This window comes from Prinia subflava, chromosome 1 (assembly GCF_021018805.1).
Source record: "Prinia subflava isolate CZ2003 ecotype Zambia chromosome 1, Cam_Psub_1.2, whole genome shotgun sequence".
In the NCBI taxonomy this organism is placed as follows: Eukaryota; Metazoa; Chordata; class Aves; order Passeriformes; family Cisticolidae; genus Prinia; species Prinia subflava.
This window is the reverse complement of record NC_086247.1, coordinates 44735320-44754859: the sequence shown is the minus strand read 5'-3', so window position 1 is coordinate 44754859 and position 19540 is coordinate 44735320. Positions and strand designations below refer to the sequence as shown.

The 19540-nt window shown below is 37.6% G+C and overlaps 1 long non-coding RNA gene across 2 annotated transcripts in view; it reads right to left on the bottom strand.

Annotated features, from left to right (window-relative positions):
• The window catches only part of LOC134549472 (uncharacterized), a 50736-nt gene that overhangs the window by 25590 nt on the left and 5606 nt on the right, over positions 1-19540 (bottom strand). For both annotated transcript variants that reach the window (XR_010080113.1, XR_010080114.1), the window contains 2 exons: positions 13348-13447; positions 3120-3250 (listed from right to left, as the gene is read on the bottom strand). This is a non-coding gene — a long non-coding RNA (uncharacterized LOC134549472). The remainder of the gene's footprint in view (positions 1-3119; positions 3251-13347; positions 13448-19540) is intronic.

Genomic DNA, 19540 nt, shown 5'->3' with positions numbered 1-19540 from the left:
GCCACGCGCCGCAGCCACATGCCGCAGCAGCGGTCCCGCCGCGCCGGGGCTCACGCCGGAGCCTCGCCGTGGCGGAGCCGCGCCGCCCGGGCCGCGCCGCCCGGCGGGGCTGCGCAGCCCGCGCAGCGCCGAGGCGGGCCGGGGCCCCAAGGGGCCGGGACCCGGGCCCGCGCCGGGCTGGTCGGCGGTGGTGGGACGGCCGCGTGGTGGCTCACGAGGTCTCTGCGCGGTGGGGGAGGGGCCGCCCTGGGCCACGATGGCCCAGAACGGCCGCTCCACCGGAGACGGCACCGAAACGGAGTTACCATGGTCCATCCTGCCCCAGGGTCGCCGATGTCGTTGCCCGACGTTTGTGCGTCATCTGTTGTTGTTTAAATTTATGGGGGGTCCCCGGGGAGTGCCCCCCGGAGACCCCCGGGGTCTTTTGGGGTCGTGGTGTTCCCGTGCTGGCAGGCAAAGAGACTCAGATGCCGGTGGGGTGCTGATGAGGTGAGGGTTTATTCACTGAGGGAGAGGGGAAGGGGAGAGGGGGAAAGGGAGAGGGGGAAAGGGGGAGGGGGAAAGGGAGCGTCCGGACGCCTCCAGGAGGAGAGGGGCAAGAAGGGCAGAGCCTTCTGCCTTAGCATTCTTATCACAGAGGTTCAAAGGGGCGCGGTAACATTCTCCAGCCAATGAGGTTACAGATACACGATACTGCAGGGAGGGTACAGACTTGGGATAAACCGTACATTTGCCAAGGGTGAGCCAGAGCAAACCATTTCCATAAAATGCAATCCCACACATTTTCATAGTGTTCTATTTATCTCTGCAGCCCTAATGCTGCAGAAAGCTGAGCGAATTTATGTATTCCTGTGGTCAAGCACTTGTCCTACAGGAGGCACTGAACAAAATGCATGAGCAACTACCGTCAACAGCAGCTACCGTCAGCACCAGCTATAGCCTGCAATAACACAGCCCAGGACTGAAGCTATCTGCATACATGAAAATTTGACAGAGTTCTTGATTCCAAGAAGCCTTTGGACAATTCTCTCAAGCACATGGTGTGATGCTCAGGGTTGTTCTGTAGAGAGACCAGAAACTGGACTTCTGTGATCCTTGTGGAGTCCATCCAACACTGAATATTCTGATTCTGTCATTGATTGTATGATCCTCGTGTCTTCAGTCTGCCACTGATTCCAAGTATTTGCTGAAGTGAGCACGTGTGTTTATCTGTCTGGCTTTTAACAAATAGGCAGGGGTTTTTTTTCCTCTCCTTTCTGATTGAATTTGTCTATTGCAAAGAGGGCCCAGAAACTGAAGTTGTTCATGGTGCTTGAACGGAATTGGTAAATTTCCAGGCTGTTGACAAGAAATTCTGCAGACTAATGCTGCTATCTTACTTTCTCCTTTTGATTTTTCTATTATCTGTGGGATATTCTGAAGGTTTCATTTCAGTCAGGACCTTAAATATTTTTGTCTATTTCCTTCTCTTTAAGAACGATGTGTCTTCAGCTGCTTGAACTAAAGACAAGGCAGTTAATAACCCAAATGCAAGTAAGGTTACATGAGTTGCTACAATTGATTTAAATTCAGCTCTACTAAGCAGTATATTTGGGTTTTTCTCCTTAGATTCAACTTCCTCTTAGTTTCTTCCTTATGTGTTTTATTTTGTTTTGTGTTTTTTGTTTGTTAGCTTGTTTTTTAAATAAAATGTCATAAAATGCCCTTAGGGCACTGATTTGAAGCTCAATATCTGAGGCTGCAAACAACCATAGACACAACTGGTGCAACTCAGCAGTTCAGAGGAATGCCAAAAGAGCATCGGTTGCACACACAGTGGCACCACCAACTCAAGAGAGAGGAAAGAGTTATTTGAGGCTCCAGTAAAGTTTGGAGTCTCTTGTATATTAAATTCTAAAGTTATTCTTAAAAAAAAAGAGCCTTATGTCTCTCACCTGTAACATTCCTTCTACCATTACTTAGCTTACATTATCCATCAGCTTCTTGTTCTTACAGACATAAAATGTTTTTTCATATTCAGGGAGTGGCATTTTTATTTGTTTCAGATTTAAACAACAACAAAAAACCAATACAAATTTACTATTGTCTCCAAATGCTTTCAGGGAGCTAACTATACCAAAATTAAGTGGAAAATACTCTGCTGCTGCAGAACTGGAGTGGGGGGGAATCTTATGAGTCAGATATTTACTCTTTCTGTTTTGTTCTTGTAGTGAAGGTCAAACACTTCAAATGAAGGAGTTCAAGTAGCTGAAACTGAGTGAGGAACAAACTGTGCATAATTAGAATGCTCTGTTTTGAACAGCTCCTATATTTTTGACACAAGTGAATATTTATGCTATAAAGCCATATTTTGTGTTGTGCAGCCCTACTGCTTGTCATACAGCTTTTCAGTATTTCACTTTACAGAATATATTTGCATTCAGAATTCATTATGCACACATCACAAACACTACACAATGGCTGAGTTTAAACAAGTCTATTTCTGTACTTTTGGATCAGATACAACTGGCAGACTAAACTATAAGGAAAGCAGCAAACTTTAATAATAAGTGAGTAGCATATTCTGAAACCTACAAGCACTTCCAATTACAGGCTTTCCAAACTTACAGACCTGTTTTAAGGTGCCCATGTTTTTACAACAGAGCCTTGTAAAAAAAAAGTCAATCAGGAAGTAATGAGGGAAGTTTTTCTTTCCTCTTCTTTAGAGGCCCTCCTTTTTAAAACATCAAAAATTAAAGGAAATTAGATGAACTACCAACATTTCTGCTTTTAGTCTGTGAAAATCTTCCTGCCTTTAAAAAGATTTTTGTCATAAAAAAAATAATTTTTAAAAGGGGGAAAATTACCTGACCTGGGTTTTAAAAAGCAGTTATTGAGTAGATTTAATTTGAATTTCTGTATGAGAGGAGATGACACTGAGCAGTCCTAAACCTTTTTTCAGAGCTTCAAAGGAGCAACCAAAATCATTTGCCATTTTGGGGTGAGTGAAAAGAATAAAATTGTTATTTCTTACTTTAACAGATGGCACCATTCTTCTCTGGATGGTTCTTCCACTAAGAAATTATAATATGAATACTTCTGTTGAATGAGTTGAAACCAAAGTTGAAACCTAAATTTACCTTGATTTAATTTATCCTTGTTTTATCAAGCCATCTCATTTTGCACATTTCCCTCCTTCCTGCTCTTGCAATCAGCAATACTTCAAGTCACAAAGCAGAGCCACTCCAAAGACCACAGCTACAAGCAGCAACTGTCATCAAAGAAAAATAAAACCAACATTAAATGAAACAGAATTCATTAGAATCATAAAAGTAATCCTACATGTTTTTTTAAAATCTTAAGTGTTTGAGTAGTCATTTGAGGAAAGCAGGTGAGCAGTCCTCATGAAAATGTTATTCAGTGGTTACCAGACTGAAAATCAATACATGCTTAACTTCTTATCTACATCAAGGCCTGTACTGTGGTCAGGCAGAAAAAGTCAAAACAATTAGCTAGTCATGTTTAAGAAGAAGCTTTTTATTCTTATGGCCACTTTGGCTGCAGCACACAAGGATATATACTCAAAAATAAGTGCTTTTGGATGATAAGGTGGGGTTTCTTCTTTTTTATGGACATTTTGTGTTCGGACTTTATGGAGTTGTCATTTGAGCTATGAACCCCCAACCCCCAGTTACTGAGCTATACAAGCAGTCTCAGATTGTAATCTTTCCCAGAAATCCATTAAGAATTAATAAAAAAGTTGAAGCTTATGAGTTTCTTTAACACAGCAGATACTGTTATGCTGCCATAGCTGAATGTCCTCTACATGGCACAGCTCACTGTAGGAGGAAAACACAACAGAATAGGATGACAGAAAGAAAACTGGAAGCCACAACCAAGAACATTCTTTCAGCTCAGCTCTTCTGGCAAACTCTATGACCTGACTGAAAATTACACAGTTAGTCCAGTCTTTAAAATATCACGCTCTTCTGTGAAGGCCAAAATGAAGAGGTTGTTGTTTCATTTTGGTTAGCAAAGTCTGTTTGGAGGACTCAGTCCTCAGAGGAGAAACTTTTGTTCTCCATACTGAACCAGAGGTACCAGATATCAAAGACACATGCAGGCTTCAAAAATACCATTTCATGGTGATTTTGCTGGGAAAAAAAAACCAAAACAAGAGCAACCAAATCCACATGTAAATAATCATCCAGATTTTTCATTGTCTCTACCACTTCCAAATAGCCACACCTAAGTCAATAAAATGTGTCGATGAAAGTGGGCAATTAAAATGTTGGGTTTTTTCTTTCAGAATTTAGTGAACCAAGTAAAAGGATAGCATAAAGAAATCCAGCAGCTGTCTTCTGACTTTCTTCCTCTCGGAGCAAGTGCAGGAAAGTATTTCAGGCAGAACGACGACAAAGGAATGTTCTGCCTACACTAATGTAGCACATGTATTTAACCAAATTATTACCTCTAAAAAGATTCTTAAGAAACATTATTTTTGCACTGGTTTATTGTTGCACAAAGAAAAGCCATTTTGAAATATGAAAAATGAAACATTTCTGGCTACTTAAATGAGGGGAATGATGTGATTTAATTGTGAATGACAGTTAAAAGCATCCATATCTGGGTTTTCATCCTGTAAATTACATTTCCCTACCTGGCTTGGGAAACATAAGATAAATAATGCATTTTTGCTTTATTTGCATATTGACTTGTTATGAAGCTAGTGACTGTGATTCACAAATAAGTCTTGTGTATGCTTGGGAGGGGAGACATGCATTATGTGCTGTGTGCAGCATTTTAATTGTAGTGGACATTAACATTCAAGACTGTGAAATAACCCCAGCATCTATCCCTATATAGCAATAGATTTATATCTCAGAACATGTCCTGAAGTTATTTTCAAGGGCTGTATAAAGTGGTGTTGCTGGAGGGCTTTTACTAATAGCTGGAAAATAGCCAGTTTATTCCAGTGATTTCAGCTGTAAAACAGTGATGAGCAAGAAAATTGGAAACATATTCAAATTTCATTCTAGTGCCCTATATAGAGTCACTGTTATTTTATTCATTCAAGTACAGTTAAAAAGTGCAGCAAAAAAAGATTGACTATAACCACACATAAAGCCCCTCACATGATTCATGAGTTGCTCTTGAAGATTTTAGATGCTTTTTTCCTAGCTGAAGGAAAAGTGAAATCCTTTTTCTTCTCAAAAGCAACACATAACCTGGATCATTTTTATTATACATTTTGCAGGCAAATATTGAAAGTATGGTATTGAAAGACCTTTATCAGAGATACATAAGGACTAAGCCATAATGAAACCTGTGATAAAATACTTTGTTCATTCTGGATTTATGTTTATACTTTTGCATTTTTACTAACTTTAGTTTGGAAAAGGACCATTATAAAATATCCCACAGATTAATTTCTGTTATTAGACTTCTTGCAAAATTTAATTTCCTAATTATGCCCATGGAAGTGATAGGAAAACTTTCCCCAGGGTCCTCTGACTCCCCTGAATCTGAGACTCAGCTTTTCAGAGAAATTACACTTTATGAAACTATGTAATAGTGGTTTTTCTTCTGAATCCTGAGAAACTCTGGCAAGATTATGGATACATGGAGAGACATAAAGTGATTCAAATGTGGAGATTTAAAAGAGCCTTACTTTTGTGTATGGGTGTGGCTGTGACTTTCAGTACAAAATGTAAAATGGCATTCTAAAACATATGTATTATAAAATTAGTTACATTTGAAGAAATTGAAAAAAAATGGATGTCTGGTTTTGTTTTCACCAAATCATTAGTTCAGTTGTTGAACCAAAAGTTTTGCTGGTTTGGTTTTACTGCTTTACTTATTCAATTTTTGTTATTGCTGTTGTTGTCTATGGTGAACATGGTAGTGTTTACTTGCATTTCTCTGAACTTGCTTGGAGGTGAGAAAGAGTTGGTTTTCGTATATTACATATTTGGCAGAAACCATTGTGACAAGAAAGATCCTGCTCCAATGGAAATTTGTGCCTTGGAGAACCAGAGGTGAAGGACTGGGTTTCTTGAGCTCCCCAGGCCCTTATTCACAGCCCACACCAAGCAGCAACCAGTCCTGTGTTCAGACTGAAACAAAAAAAAATGATGTGTCTTCTTCCTGCAAAATGATAAAAAATTCTACAGCTCCCAAAATTGGGTTAATGGTAGGATTTATTTCACAGCTAACAGAAAGCCTGTAACATTCTCATGAGGAGTCCACTGTGCCAGTTTTGTCCTTTAAGTTTCAAAAGCCTTCCTTTTTAAAAAGTCAGTGTGTTTTTTATGATTTAGAAGGTGGCACAGCAATTTATAATCATTCTCAAATGCAACAAAAGTCCAAGGGAATGGCATTTCTGCTGTGACACTGAACTTTGCTATAAAGTTAAATTGTTTAATTGTATGGACTCTAGTAGTGGTTACTTTACAGTTTAAATATTGAAATCAGGAAATCAAGGCTATCTTTTTTTATATTAAGTAGTTACAATAATGACTAGTCTATCATTAAATGGGGTTAACAGTCATTAGAACTGTTAATAAACTGTTTTCAACACTTTTTAGAAATTGTGGTATGATTATTTTTTATTCTTAGGCAATACGAGGCATTTTTGGTTAAAGCTAAGCTGAAACGCTGAAATGCTCATTCTGGGCAGAACACTGAGGTAACTTCTCTGATGACCTGTACGGTACCTGGCGTTTTCAATAGACTTTTGTAGCCAATCTACCTTGACTAGGGAGTCCATGAAATTCCCAGGACAAACAGACTTATTGAGCAGAGGCCAGATTTTCTTAATGGATTAAATATCCATTCCACTTCCGCAGGCCCCTCTGAGTTTCTGTTCCTCTCTTACATATATATGCATACAAATCAACCCTTAAGCATATCAGATAAATTTTTGTGCTTATGACTGAATAATCTAAGCCAGTTCATGTTACTTTTTGTTCTATAAAATAATTTACTTTATAAACAGTTTTTTGAATCAAGTAAGTATGGTTTGGGCAGTCTATGCATTAAAGAATCTGGTCATTCCCATAAGAATGACTGTAAAATTTTCTTCCTTATTTTAGAAGATACAGTATAGGCTACTGAATTGCTTATGTCATATTCAAAAAGGATGATCCTAATCAAAAGGTTGGAATTTTCCTCTCAGATCTGCAAGGCAGATCTCCACTCCAGTATTATTCTTTTCCCATATGCATGGAACTTCAAAGGATTATGTTTGTAAAAAGAGAAGAATATCTTAATCAAGATCAGCCATGCACATCTTGAGAGCAGAGTTTGCATCCAAATGAGGACTGACTGAAAAGTGAAATGTTCATTACTGTGACTAGAATTGTGTGCAAAATTGAGAAAGTAATTTATGCTGTCAAGTTCAAAAAGGAAATGGACAAAGCATTTCAGAATACATGAAAGGGAGCCCTCTCCTGTTGGCGTAGGAGAGGAAGAGACAACTCAGCAGGCAACTCAAATACCTGTGAGCTGAACTGTGCCTGTGAGCACAGCCCTGAGGGAGAAACAGTGTGTATGATGAACCACCCTGAGAGATACATGCCTCCAGGTGCAAGTCTCTGAGATGTACTTGCCCCCTTGTTGCTAGTTTGGAATAGAGGAAATTCATACCAGCACTGATTGGCAGACATGTTGGAAGACAGGCTGAAGCTGATGAAATAAAAAATCTCTCAGCCCTCTCCTCCAGCTCTAAATTCCTTTCCTGAATGCAAATATGTCCCTTATTTATGTTACTTCAAGGAAGAAAACCAGACTCTGTCTACCTTTAATAGGCAGCTATCATGGACAATTGGTAAACTGGAAACGTAAATTTCTGTAGACCTCAAAAAGATGCTGTCACTGTTGCAGAAGTTATGGGAACAATCTGACCAAATTAATTCAGGAATGTTCCAGACTAGTGATGGAGGCAGAGCCACTGAGGCCATCTAACCATCTATGGCAGGAGCAGCATATGGGCACAGCCTGCTGTCTTCCCTCTGAGACTGTTTAAGGAAGCAGGCCAGGAATGCAACTTATGCTTCAGGAAGGGTAGACAGGATTCACTTAAACCTGATGGTCGGGTTCTAAATAGCTAGTTTAATATATTCAGAGTGAAAAGGACATGCAATTAGTGTCCAATTTGGTATTGGACAACATAGCTATATGCATGAAATATATTTCTGCATTAGATAGTTAGACCACAGTCAGATTAAAAAAAAAAAAAAAAAAATGAAGAGATAAGCTTCGTTCTTTAAACTACTAAACTATTTATGTCCCTTAGCTCTGTGTTCAATTGCATACAGTTCAACAGGTAGTTCCATACCAAGAGACCATCTGCTAAGCAAAATGTAATCAATCCCCTTTTTTAAAAAAGGATAACAAAAGTCCTCTTTTTTTTATAACTGGCACTCATAGCACAAACAAGGACATTCTTTGTCCTTTCTGCTCAGCCACAAGGAAGGAGAAGAAATTATCTCTTCCTAAAATGATTTGCCCAGTAGAGGTTGAAGGCACGTGGGCATACCCTATGATGTCCAGAGACTTTTGGAAGACAGAGGTCTCTCTTCAGAGCCAAGAAGCAGTGAGGTGTCACCCTTGGTGCCACGGCTGTGCATGAAGAGAAGGCATACATACAGTGCAAATTTTGGTTACATAAAGCTTTTGTGACAACCCATACTCAACGATGAAATAGAAGGTGACATCTTAAGGTAAAAATCATAAAAGAAAAGTACTCGGAAGAAGCAGCTGTTCTCCCACTGCTGCCTCATCCTTCTTCTGTCAGTCATAAACTTTCTTCCTCTTTTATTTCAGAAATACATTTGGTTTATGTTAAACACATCAAATTATGGTTTGATAAACTAAACAAGAGATTAGGCAAAAAACTCACAAACATCTGCATGTGCTCAGAATTCAAAACGCAATTTCTTTTTTTCAATCAATTTCTCTTTTCACAGAAGCTTAAAATTTGAAAACACAAGCCCACTTCCAGACTCATGAGATGCAATAAATATCTCCTGGTCATACAAAATTTTTCCATTTTTTTAAAAGTTATCCGTTTTATTTTATTTGATGTTGCAAGGACAATAAATTACTTCAAAATCATTTAAATAAGCAGTATACTCTTACAGAAGATTTTCACAAATGAAATGAAGTCTTCTCTTGAAACATGAAACTACCAATAGAAATATTTTCCAAACCTGACTACAAAACTATCTCCTCGGACCCATAGAGAGGCTTAGAGGGCACTTCTCTGCTCTGAAAACACCTAAGATGAACTGAAAAATATTATTTACAATCTAGCCTTCTACGTCTAAGTGACAGCAAAACACATAAGTTTTGGGATTAAAACTTCACAGGCTGGTACACTTTTATCCCATAAGGTTTTTATTATGATTTCTAATAATTTGTGGATATACAATTGAAATATGGTGCTCTATTATATGACATTCCCTAAAGATGGGAAAACTGATGTCTGGGCATGCTACGGTGTGTGCTCCTTTGCAAAGAGCAGGCTTTATGTTACAAAAAACAAAAGGAAAAAAAAAACTTATCTGTCCCTGCTTAGGTGCTCCAGATTGTATTTTCTGAGATACAATGCAGGTTTGAAGTGGAGCATCCTGGTCCCTTTGGCTGTCCACTGGCCCAGGGAAGGCCAAACTTGCAAGGCCTTTGTACTTCTGTGGTGTAAGTTTCCCCTCATTTTGTGCTCAGGTTCTCTGTTACATCACTGTCCTGAAAATAGTCAAATAGTCATTTAAGTATATAAATATTTCCTTTGTTTATAGCTTCTTGTTACACCCCAGGGTTGATGCTAAGTGTTATACAGTGGTGGATACAGATCAGATATCACATTTTTAATTTTAGTCCAAGGGAATCAATATCATGGTCTCTTCCTCCTTCTAGAAGGAAGACAGAAAACTCTAGAAGGGTGGGGAGAAGAACAGCTTTTTCTTGCTTAAAAATGGATATCCTGCTTTGTACTCAAATGTATCTGCTCTGTAGATGAAAACCAATGAAATCTAGGAGAAACTTGTAGTACGTATGTGCTCTAGGCTACCTGCTGTAGTTTAGCTAATGAATATTAACATTGCGCTCAATGAATGCTACACAGCAATGTAAAACAAGGCCAAGTTTATGTCTTCAACTCCATCAAAGGTTGTAGATTTTTATTGTGGTCACAGAATCATAACATAATTTAGGTTAGAAAAGACCTTTAAGGTGATCAAGTCCAACTGCTATTATGTATTTCAAAATTAAGGATTCTAGAGGTTTACAGAGGGAGATAAGTGCTGAAGGATAAGGAATTGCTTCTGCCTAAGAGTAACATAGTGACTATTTCCCAAATATTCATGGAAGATTTGGAGCTGTACTGCATTGCTAATATTCCTGTGTGAAGGAGTTGTTTGCTTGAGGCATTATCAGACTTGAAGCCATCAACATCTTTTGTCCTTTCTGCTGTGACTGTGAATTGTGGTGTTATATTTTCACTGAATACATGGGGGAAGGAGTTTCCCATAACTATTTTTTCCTCATAAGAAGTGAAGCTGCAACATCATATCAAAGGTGACAGGGAATATGGGCACACATTAACATGTCCATCATATCCATCCATGTATATCTCACATATATTTCCATTTCTGTAACTCTTTAAATGTCACTGCAGTAGAGTCAAGAGCACAAATACTCTATTAGAAGTTTTTTGCTATAAACTTGACCATACTTCTCCCAATTAAGAATGTGTGTTTCTGTTGGGGAGCTGGACAACCATTTCCCTGCATATTGCAATGAAATCTAGGTCAGAAACATCTTCTCAAGACCCAATTTAAAATGAAATAAAACCATGTGTAGGCAGCAATGCAGCTGTGGTCTGCTCCAATACCTCTGGACAGGGAATTAAACTTCAGGGGCCACTGAGAACCATAAATATTGCACATTTAGAAGAACATTTTCTATAACTAGTAAGTATGTAATCCAACAGACCCTGTGCAGTGGGAAAGATTGATTCCATGCTAGTTTACATGTTGGAATTCTTAGTGGCTACATTGTTTGATGCTTTTCTTACATCATACCTTCTTGGCCTACTTAAAAAAGAGACACAAGGTCTTTTTCAACCTGTTGGAGGTGTCCAAGCACTTCTTAAAGAATGGCCCTCACTTGCTGTGTTTATCTAGTTTGTTCTTCATTGATTTTTTTCATCTAAAAATAAAACATTTCCTACAGAATGAAATTGCAGTTTGACATGACACAGTATAGTGTGTTTCTTGGTTTTCTTTTATTTTATTTCTTCTCCCAGTACAGAAAAACTAGAAAATAAATTAAATTCAATTTGAACAGATATTAGGGTTCATCTCAGCAACCAAACTGGGGAACAAAAAAATCAATTATTCATTCAGCTTCTACAGGAGCTGTTTTTAAGTAGAAACCTCTGATTTCTAGTGGATGTGTACTCTATCTAGACTGCCTAATGGTTTTGGATTAAAAGCAATCCCTAATTCAATACATGTTCAGGAGAAAATGAAATCATCCTCCAGTTTTTGTCCCCTGGAAACTAATAAGTAAGAAATACCAAGACCATATATTTTCTTTCAGTTTTAGAACTTTTGGAAAAGCTCACAGACAATGAAGGATGAAGCTTTGGTATACATACTATGAGATGCTTGCTTCAAGCACCAGCAATTAGGCAAGCATAAGGAAAATTCTACAAAAAAAACCCCAGTTTTGACCAAGTCCAATAAAACCGCATATTAATGTTTATGTGATGACCTGTAAAGGATAAAACGTGCAGGTGAAAATGAAATTAGGCTGATCAAATAAATATTGCATCCCAAAAGACAACAGAACCTTGGGGCTAGCTAAAAAAAATAAATCAGGTGTGCCTCTGTTGAAAGAAAACCACCAGCTGAATAATTTTCATCTTTTGTCTTCCAGAAAATCAAATCCCCATTTCAGTACCCAGAAACATGAATTCACTATGAAAAACAGACATGGAAAAGAAATGTAATTCATATTCAGACCAGCTATATCTGTAGAAGTAGTAACCAGTAAAATCATGTTCACAGAAGCAAAGAACTTGCAGGAAAAGTTGGTGGTTAGTGTCAAAATTTGTTTTTTTCAGTTGCCATTTGTATATTAATTGTTAATGCAAATATTTTTAATAATAATATACTGTATTAGAAAAGAAATCCATTTCTCTGGGTTAAAACCAAGCTGATTTTTTTCTGAATCCTGAGTCATACTCCTGTTGAGAGAATGACAGAGTTATTCACTGAAGCTGTTCAATTAATGAACATATATTAAAGAAAATTGCAATCTACTCAATTTGAGGAAGAGGTGAAATCACTGAATAAATGATTTGTTATGAATTATTCATGTACATCTAGCAAATATGCAATTCTCTCTATTTTTTGGTAAACATTACAACATTTGGTTTTCAAAAGACATTAAATAATCAGTCAACACATCAGCTGCTGTCATTTCTCAGTTGAGGGCTATGAAAAGGTCTATGGGCCAAATTCAGAGCTCTTTCCTTTCAAAGAAGGTTTATATTTATCTCAAAGTCATTAGTCTCCCTGAATTTGTACTTTCTAAATGAAAATAAAATGTTGCCTTTTCTCTAATAAGTTTAATAATTTTAGATAATTAAACACTTTTTTTTACTTCGTTGCAAGCACAACTTATATGATTAACATATTTTTAAAACTTTTGCTAGTCGCTTCCTTTTTAATATAAAAATGTCTGTAAATAATACAAGTCAAGGTAAAATAGAAAATGAGAAAATGAGTTGTCTACTTCAAAAGTTTGCTGGCTGCTTTCAGCAGTGCTGTAAGACCCTATCAAGAGTGTATGGAAATTACAAAACAGCCACACTTTTGTCCAGTTATAAAGAGATTCAGACAACTACAACAAGGAATTCTAAGCCTTTGAAAACCAAACAATCCATAGGCACTACTTATGACTGGTCTAAGAAGATTCCTCATTGAAACTTTACTGCGAAGAGAATAGTAACTTCTGGTAAAAAGAACTCCATTTTAAAAAATTCTATGTTCAAACCTGAGATCGCAGAGCAAGCCAAATATTCTGCATCTATCAAGATGGAAGAACCTCTCTGAAAGGACACAGTATTCTGGAAAATTTCCATGCTCAGAACTTCAGTGGAAAAAAAAAAAGACTTCTACAAGACAGACTTAGTGAAATAGACCTATAATTTCATTTAATCTTGTGTACAAAAATGCATCAGTAGGAAAATTTCATTTCTCTGGTGACATTCCTTGCTCAGTTACGCATTAATTATCATTATAAATTCTTACCTTGTAGCTATTAAATCTGCTCAACATTACAATGCCCTGCACTTACCACTTTTTTTTTTTTTTTTCTCCACCAGTTTCATCTGTTAGCTGGTTTATCCTGGGATGTTCTTGAAGGGAAATGGGAAATCTGCCAACTGCTTGATTTCCTGGTGGAACATGGTGAAATTGAAATTACATGTTTTGCTAAGCGGCAACAATGTTTTCACTTTAAAACAACAGAATATAATTTGTTCATTTCTTAGAACTATATAAGCCATCTTTTACTTTTTAACATGTATCATGTCACTTCAATTCACTGGGAAGCAAAACAGTGGCATGGTATTAACTGTAGAAATATGTCATATACATTAGTCTTTTCTGGACACAAGATGCTCATATGACCTCCCAGCACCAGATAACTAATTAGCTTTGCCTGTTTGGGATTACTGACTCCAGCTCAGCACTTATCTTGATTAATTACATGTTTTCTCTCTTCCATGGCAGCATCAATTGTGTAATCCGAGATCCTTCATAATGATGCTGCATACTGTCAAGGAACAGATCAATTCCAAGAAACCTAGAGGATGTATTTTTAAAAAAAATTAAAGCAATATAGTGATTTTAAATATAGCACATAGTAGATATTAAACTGGGTCATCATGTGCCAAATATGTCACATATTAGACTCCAGCTATTTCTTTGTCTGTATCTCTGCTTTCCAAACTTACCTGGAGAACAGAAATACGGCCATAGTCTATCTCAAGTCTGTGCCCCACAGACCTCTTTTACCATACATCTGTGAATAGCCTACATTCTCTTCATCTCAAAAAGTCCATCAGAACTTCTTTCTTCTGCCTTTTCCCGTACAGCCAATCCCATATGATTAATACTATCCAGCCTCTCAAGTTATTTCTGTCAAAATCTGTGTGGGATGGGAAAGCATTTGGAAAAGGATGGTCAACTGTTGTTGATGAGCTACAAACCAGCATTAAGGCTTTCTGCTCTTGATGCTGTGGCGCATTAAAAAGAGATCAGAGGAGCCACTTGTTGCTAGAAATGTTTATTGTTGCCCCTCATTTCCAAAGAGAATAACTGTATTCTTCTTCCCACTCAATTTGCTCTCTGGGACAGGAGGCAAGGGCTCACTGTTTGGATCTGACAAGATCCAAGAATAAATGGCAGTTGTAAAGATAAAACTCACTTTGAAAAAATCCTTTTACTGCTATGATGGGATATTATTATATGTTTTTATATTCTGTCGCCAACTGAATTGTGAGTGACTTTTAACATAATTAGACAGGGTCTGTCTGTCCCCTAAACTAGAGCCCTTCTTTATATTTGCTTTGTCAGTTAAGCACATTTCATGTATTTCCTGAACTCAGACATGTCATTTTTCCTGTATATTCAGTCCATAATAAATGTATTGTGAGTGATAGACAGAAAATGCACTTATCTATTAATAAATCAAGTTAAAAATTCCTTGTCCACCCAATTAGATTTCATGAAAACCTTTGCCATTTTTTCAGATAAACATTTTTCTGCTAGAACTTGCTTTCACTTCTGACATTTTAGTCAGCATTTTTGTTTTAAAACTCATGATCAGTGACCCAGACGTTCAGACACACAATAACCAAGATGGGAGTGGCCTTACTTACAGATTTGCTGGTTTTACTCTTTAACTAAAAGGCTGAATCATCTTCAAAGACATATTTAGAAGTATTTCAGTAACATGCTCTTGAAGGGTTTTACTTGTTTGGCCCTCATCCCCTTTACACGGATTTGCAGATATTCTGAGTCACTACTAGGTAATTCTGTAAAGATTCTGGGATCTCCATACCCTAAGTGACATTAATTTGAAGGAAATATCACCATAAGAAAGAATAATGCCAAAAAGGTTACTCATTCTCATAAAAGATATGAGGAAAACGTTTGACTATTTCTACACAAAACTGTTTATGTTTGTTTGTTTGTGTTGTTTGTTTATTTGTTTGTTTTTTAATGTAGACTTTGTCTGCCATGGGACTGAAGTTCAATACCTTAGCATAATTCAGCCCAGACTAAGCAATGTTTTACTGTGTCAGCAACATGTGAGTCAATTATAATTTTAAGGCTATGTTCTCAGTGTTTGAAGAATGATGATAGCAACCCCTGTAATATCAATGACGTTTATATTTAGGAGAGATGCCAGGAGATAAGGGAGCATCAACAGAAATGGAAACAGCTATGTTACAATGAATGAAAGTTACTTGCAATTTCTATAAAATACTAATACTCCCACATTCACAAATGCCATGGTGAGATAGGCTCACATTGCACTTTCATTTACCTACTTCTACTTTTCCTAACTGAAATCCAGATGAGCACAAATTAAGTTGAGCATGCTGCATAATCAATTTTCTTCATAGCAGGAATTAATGGGGATGATCACATGTTATTAAAATATGATAAACAAGGAGTTAATAAGCACAGAATTTTTCATAGGAAGAAATAATAGCTGTTGTTGCTGTTGATTTATAGCTGCCACCAGTGAAACAAAAAAGTATATCTTTGGACAGTGTTATTGTGTATACATTTAGACCTGACTACAAAATAAAAACATCACAAAGTTCCTGCATTACTTAGCACCTACACAATATCTTTCGATGTGACCAGGAATTTTTCACCTACAAGTAAAACAGTTGATTTTTTTTATGTTCATAAAATAAGATAAGGTCAAGAAGACTTGAGAAATTTTGGTTTATTTAGGAATATTAAACTGGAGCTGAGCTTTCATTCCTTTTAATGCAATATGTAGTTTAGTGCAATAAAGAGAATTTTAGAGTGAAATCAGTGGTATTAATTTCATTCATCTGTATAAATAAAACAGCTAAACCAAATTTGTTCATCAACAGGTTTTTATAGCATTGAATTTAGGATTAACACATGGTTAGACATCAGATGCATGAATATACGCCTCTGTGGTGGGAGCTGAAAAACAAATGCAATGCTATCCCAACATCAAAAACATGACACGAGATGCCCAGGTCTTAGGCATCTGGATCCCATTCCATGAGTGAAAAAGAGAGAAAGAGGTAAGTAAGTTGTCATCACTTCGATCTCCAGTATGATTTCAGATGCTCAGGAACACCCATCCTAGCCTCCTGATACAGTGTTGGATTTCAATCATGAACGAACTGTTATGGCCAGTGGAGTCTGTGGCTGTTAAAGAGCTGCTCAACTCAAAGAAAACACCACTCTGGGACTAGTTAAATAACTCTAGAGCCCCCTAGCTTTTGTGACCAAAGACTTGTCATTTGATTGCACTTAGGCATCCAGTGCCTGAGAAGTGGGCCTCTGTCTGGTAGATAAAATGGCACATTCAATGCATTACTCTCTGGAATGCCAGCTGGATCATAAGTACATCTAATGCATCTCAAATGGCAGGAGATGTCTGTGTGTAAATAATCAAGAAAAAAAATTATTGAGCTGTAACTCTCCAAGAAAGCTAATAAGACAATAAAACCATATTGCTCACAATTCTGGACTTATCATTTCTCTTTTAGTCACTCTTTCTATCCAACACCATGTAAATATTTGGCTTGGTATCTACCTCATGCTGCTATAAAACAATTTCTTGGTCAAGTTCCTTTGAATAATTAAACTTAATCAGTCTTCCTTTGGCAGCAAAATGGAAGACAGGAACTTTAAAGTATGGAAATATATGCACTAATCTTATGGCCATCTCTTATTTTTAGTTTCTCAGTCTTCAGAATAGCTCTGATACATTTTGCTTTATCTTTTGCTGAACAGCCTGAGCATAATGTTGTAGGTATACAAAAGAAAATTGTAAGCATTGGATTGCAAAGGACAACCTGATCTTGCATTAATGAGACTTCAGTTATTAGTTACCAAATTAACCTTCAGTAGGAGCAATAAGGGCAGGGCCAGAAAGATATCAAACAACTAATTTCAAGTTTTTAGTGTGGAGATTCACCAAAAAACCCAAGATGTTTTTAATACATTTAGGCTACCCATCTTTTTATAACTTAACAGCCCAGAGAGAAATGCAACAATTTATAATGCATTAAGAACTGTCATGTGAAAATGATGTTTCTGTAAAGTGCTGTTATAGGTTCACTTAGGAGGAGAAAATATGAAAAATCCAGAATCTGTGTCTACGTTTTAGATGTTTTAGGGTGGTACTTTGTAGCTGCAATGCTGTTATGACTCAAGGTGCTTTCTTCCTGCACTTTAAAGCTACTTTAAATTTGCTTTAGTACACCAAAACTAGCTTAGAAATTCAGTATCCAATCATAAACAATTATGTTCATATTTCTACACTCAAGAAAGTGATTCTCTTTATCAGTTCAGAACCTTGTCATAAAGTCTAACACTTGAAATGTAAAAAACAGTATACTTGATAGACATAAATGAGTCCCATCCATCAATCACTTTAGGAGAATTTGTTTCTTTGGCCTCATCAGATCATCTTACAGATCTTGGCTTTCACAGAAGTTGTATGCAGGGGAAGAAAAAAAAAAAAAAAAAAAAAAAAAAAAAAAAAAAAAAAAAAAAAAAAAGTAAGAAAGATAACACCAGTATTCTAAAAACACCTGATGGTTCCCTCTTTCTGTTGCAGGAAGATGTTTTGAAGCTACTACCATATCCATGGTTCTGTCTTTGCAAGATACCACTGATCAAGTGGAAGAACGGAAACTGAATAGAGTAAATTAGCATTAAGTGAATCCAAGAATTCTCAAACTGAAAAGTAGTTGACATTCTGAAAATTCAGATATGGCTTCATTCTTATAAGCAGGGAAGAATTGGTCAGGAATATGAAAGCTGATGTTGTCCTTGGCTACCATTGCTAAGGAGATGTTAAAGTTCAGAAAAATGACAACAAGGAACAAAAAGCAGAATAATAACTCTGGATCTCAGGAGAACAGACTGTTCAAGGATCTGCCTGGAAGAATCCCACAGCAAACACACCTGCAGAGAACCACAGAATGAAAATGGCCTCTAAAATCATCTAGTGCCAACTCTCCTGCCTTTGGCAGGGACAATTCCAATGATAACCCACCAATCCGAGTTAGCTGATTCTGAGGATTTCCCCAAACCAGGTGCAGGACCTTGCTCTATTTGGCCTTATTGAATGAAAGTCACATGGACCCACTCCTCAGGCCTGTCAAAGTCTCTCTGCATGACATCCCCCTCCTTAAGCAAATCAACAGGTTTTCTGCAGACTTGCTGAAGTTGTACTCAATCACAGTATGTCACTAATTAAGATACTGAACAACATTTGTGCCACTACAGATCCTTAAGAGCCACCATGAGTTACTGGTTTCCATTTAGACATTGTGTGATTGTCTGCAACATTTTGGACATAGACATGCAGCCAATTCCTCATCCATCTAACAGTGCATCCACCAAACCCATATCTCATCAATTTAATAGCAAGGACTGTATCAAAAACCTTACAGGAGTAAGGCAGATGACATCCATAGCTCCCCCCTCTCCACTGGTAGAGTGACTCCACTGTAGAAGGCAAATAGATGAGTCAGGTGGATCTGCCCCAAGTGAAGCCATGTTGTCTGTCTCTAAAAACGGCCCTGTCTTCCAGACGTTTTGACATATCTTTCATGAGGATCTGTTCCATGATCTTAGCAGGCATGAGGGAGAGACTGACTGGTAGATAATTTCCAGGGAGTTTTTTATTAACATTTTCTCTGGGGACTGGGGACTTTGCCTGACTGGCATGTCTTTTCAAATATGATGGAGAGTTGCTTAGCAACTGCATCTGATAAGTCCCTCAAGTCTCTGGAAGGCATCTCATCAGGTCCCACGATAAGGTCTCATGAATGAGATCAGGTTCCCCTACAAGAAAGACATTGATGTGCTGGAATGTGTCCAGAGAAGGCAATGAACCTGGGGGAGGGTCTGGAGCACAGGTCCTATGAGGAGTGGCTGAGGGAGCTGGGGATCTTTAGCCTGTGTAAAAGAAGACTTAGGGCAGACATCTCTAAAGAGTGATCTTTAGAGATCACTCTCTAAAACCTACCTGAAAGGAAGGTTTAGCCAGGCAGGGGTCAATCTTTTCTCCTAAACAGCAAATGATAAGACAAGAGGAATTTGCCTCCAGGTGCAACAAGAGATTTATATTTCTTCACTACAGGGTGGTCAGAAATTGGAATAATCTGCCCAGGGAAGAGGTGGAGATACCATACCAAAGAGTACGTAAAAGATGTGTAGGTGTGGTGTGTAGGACATGGTTTAGTGGTGGA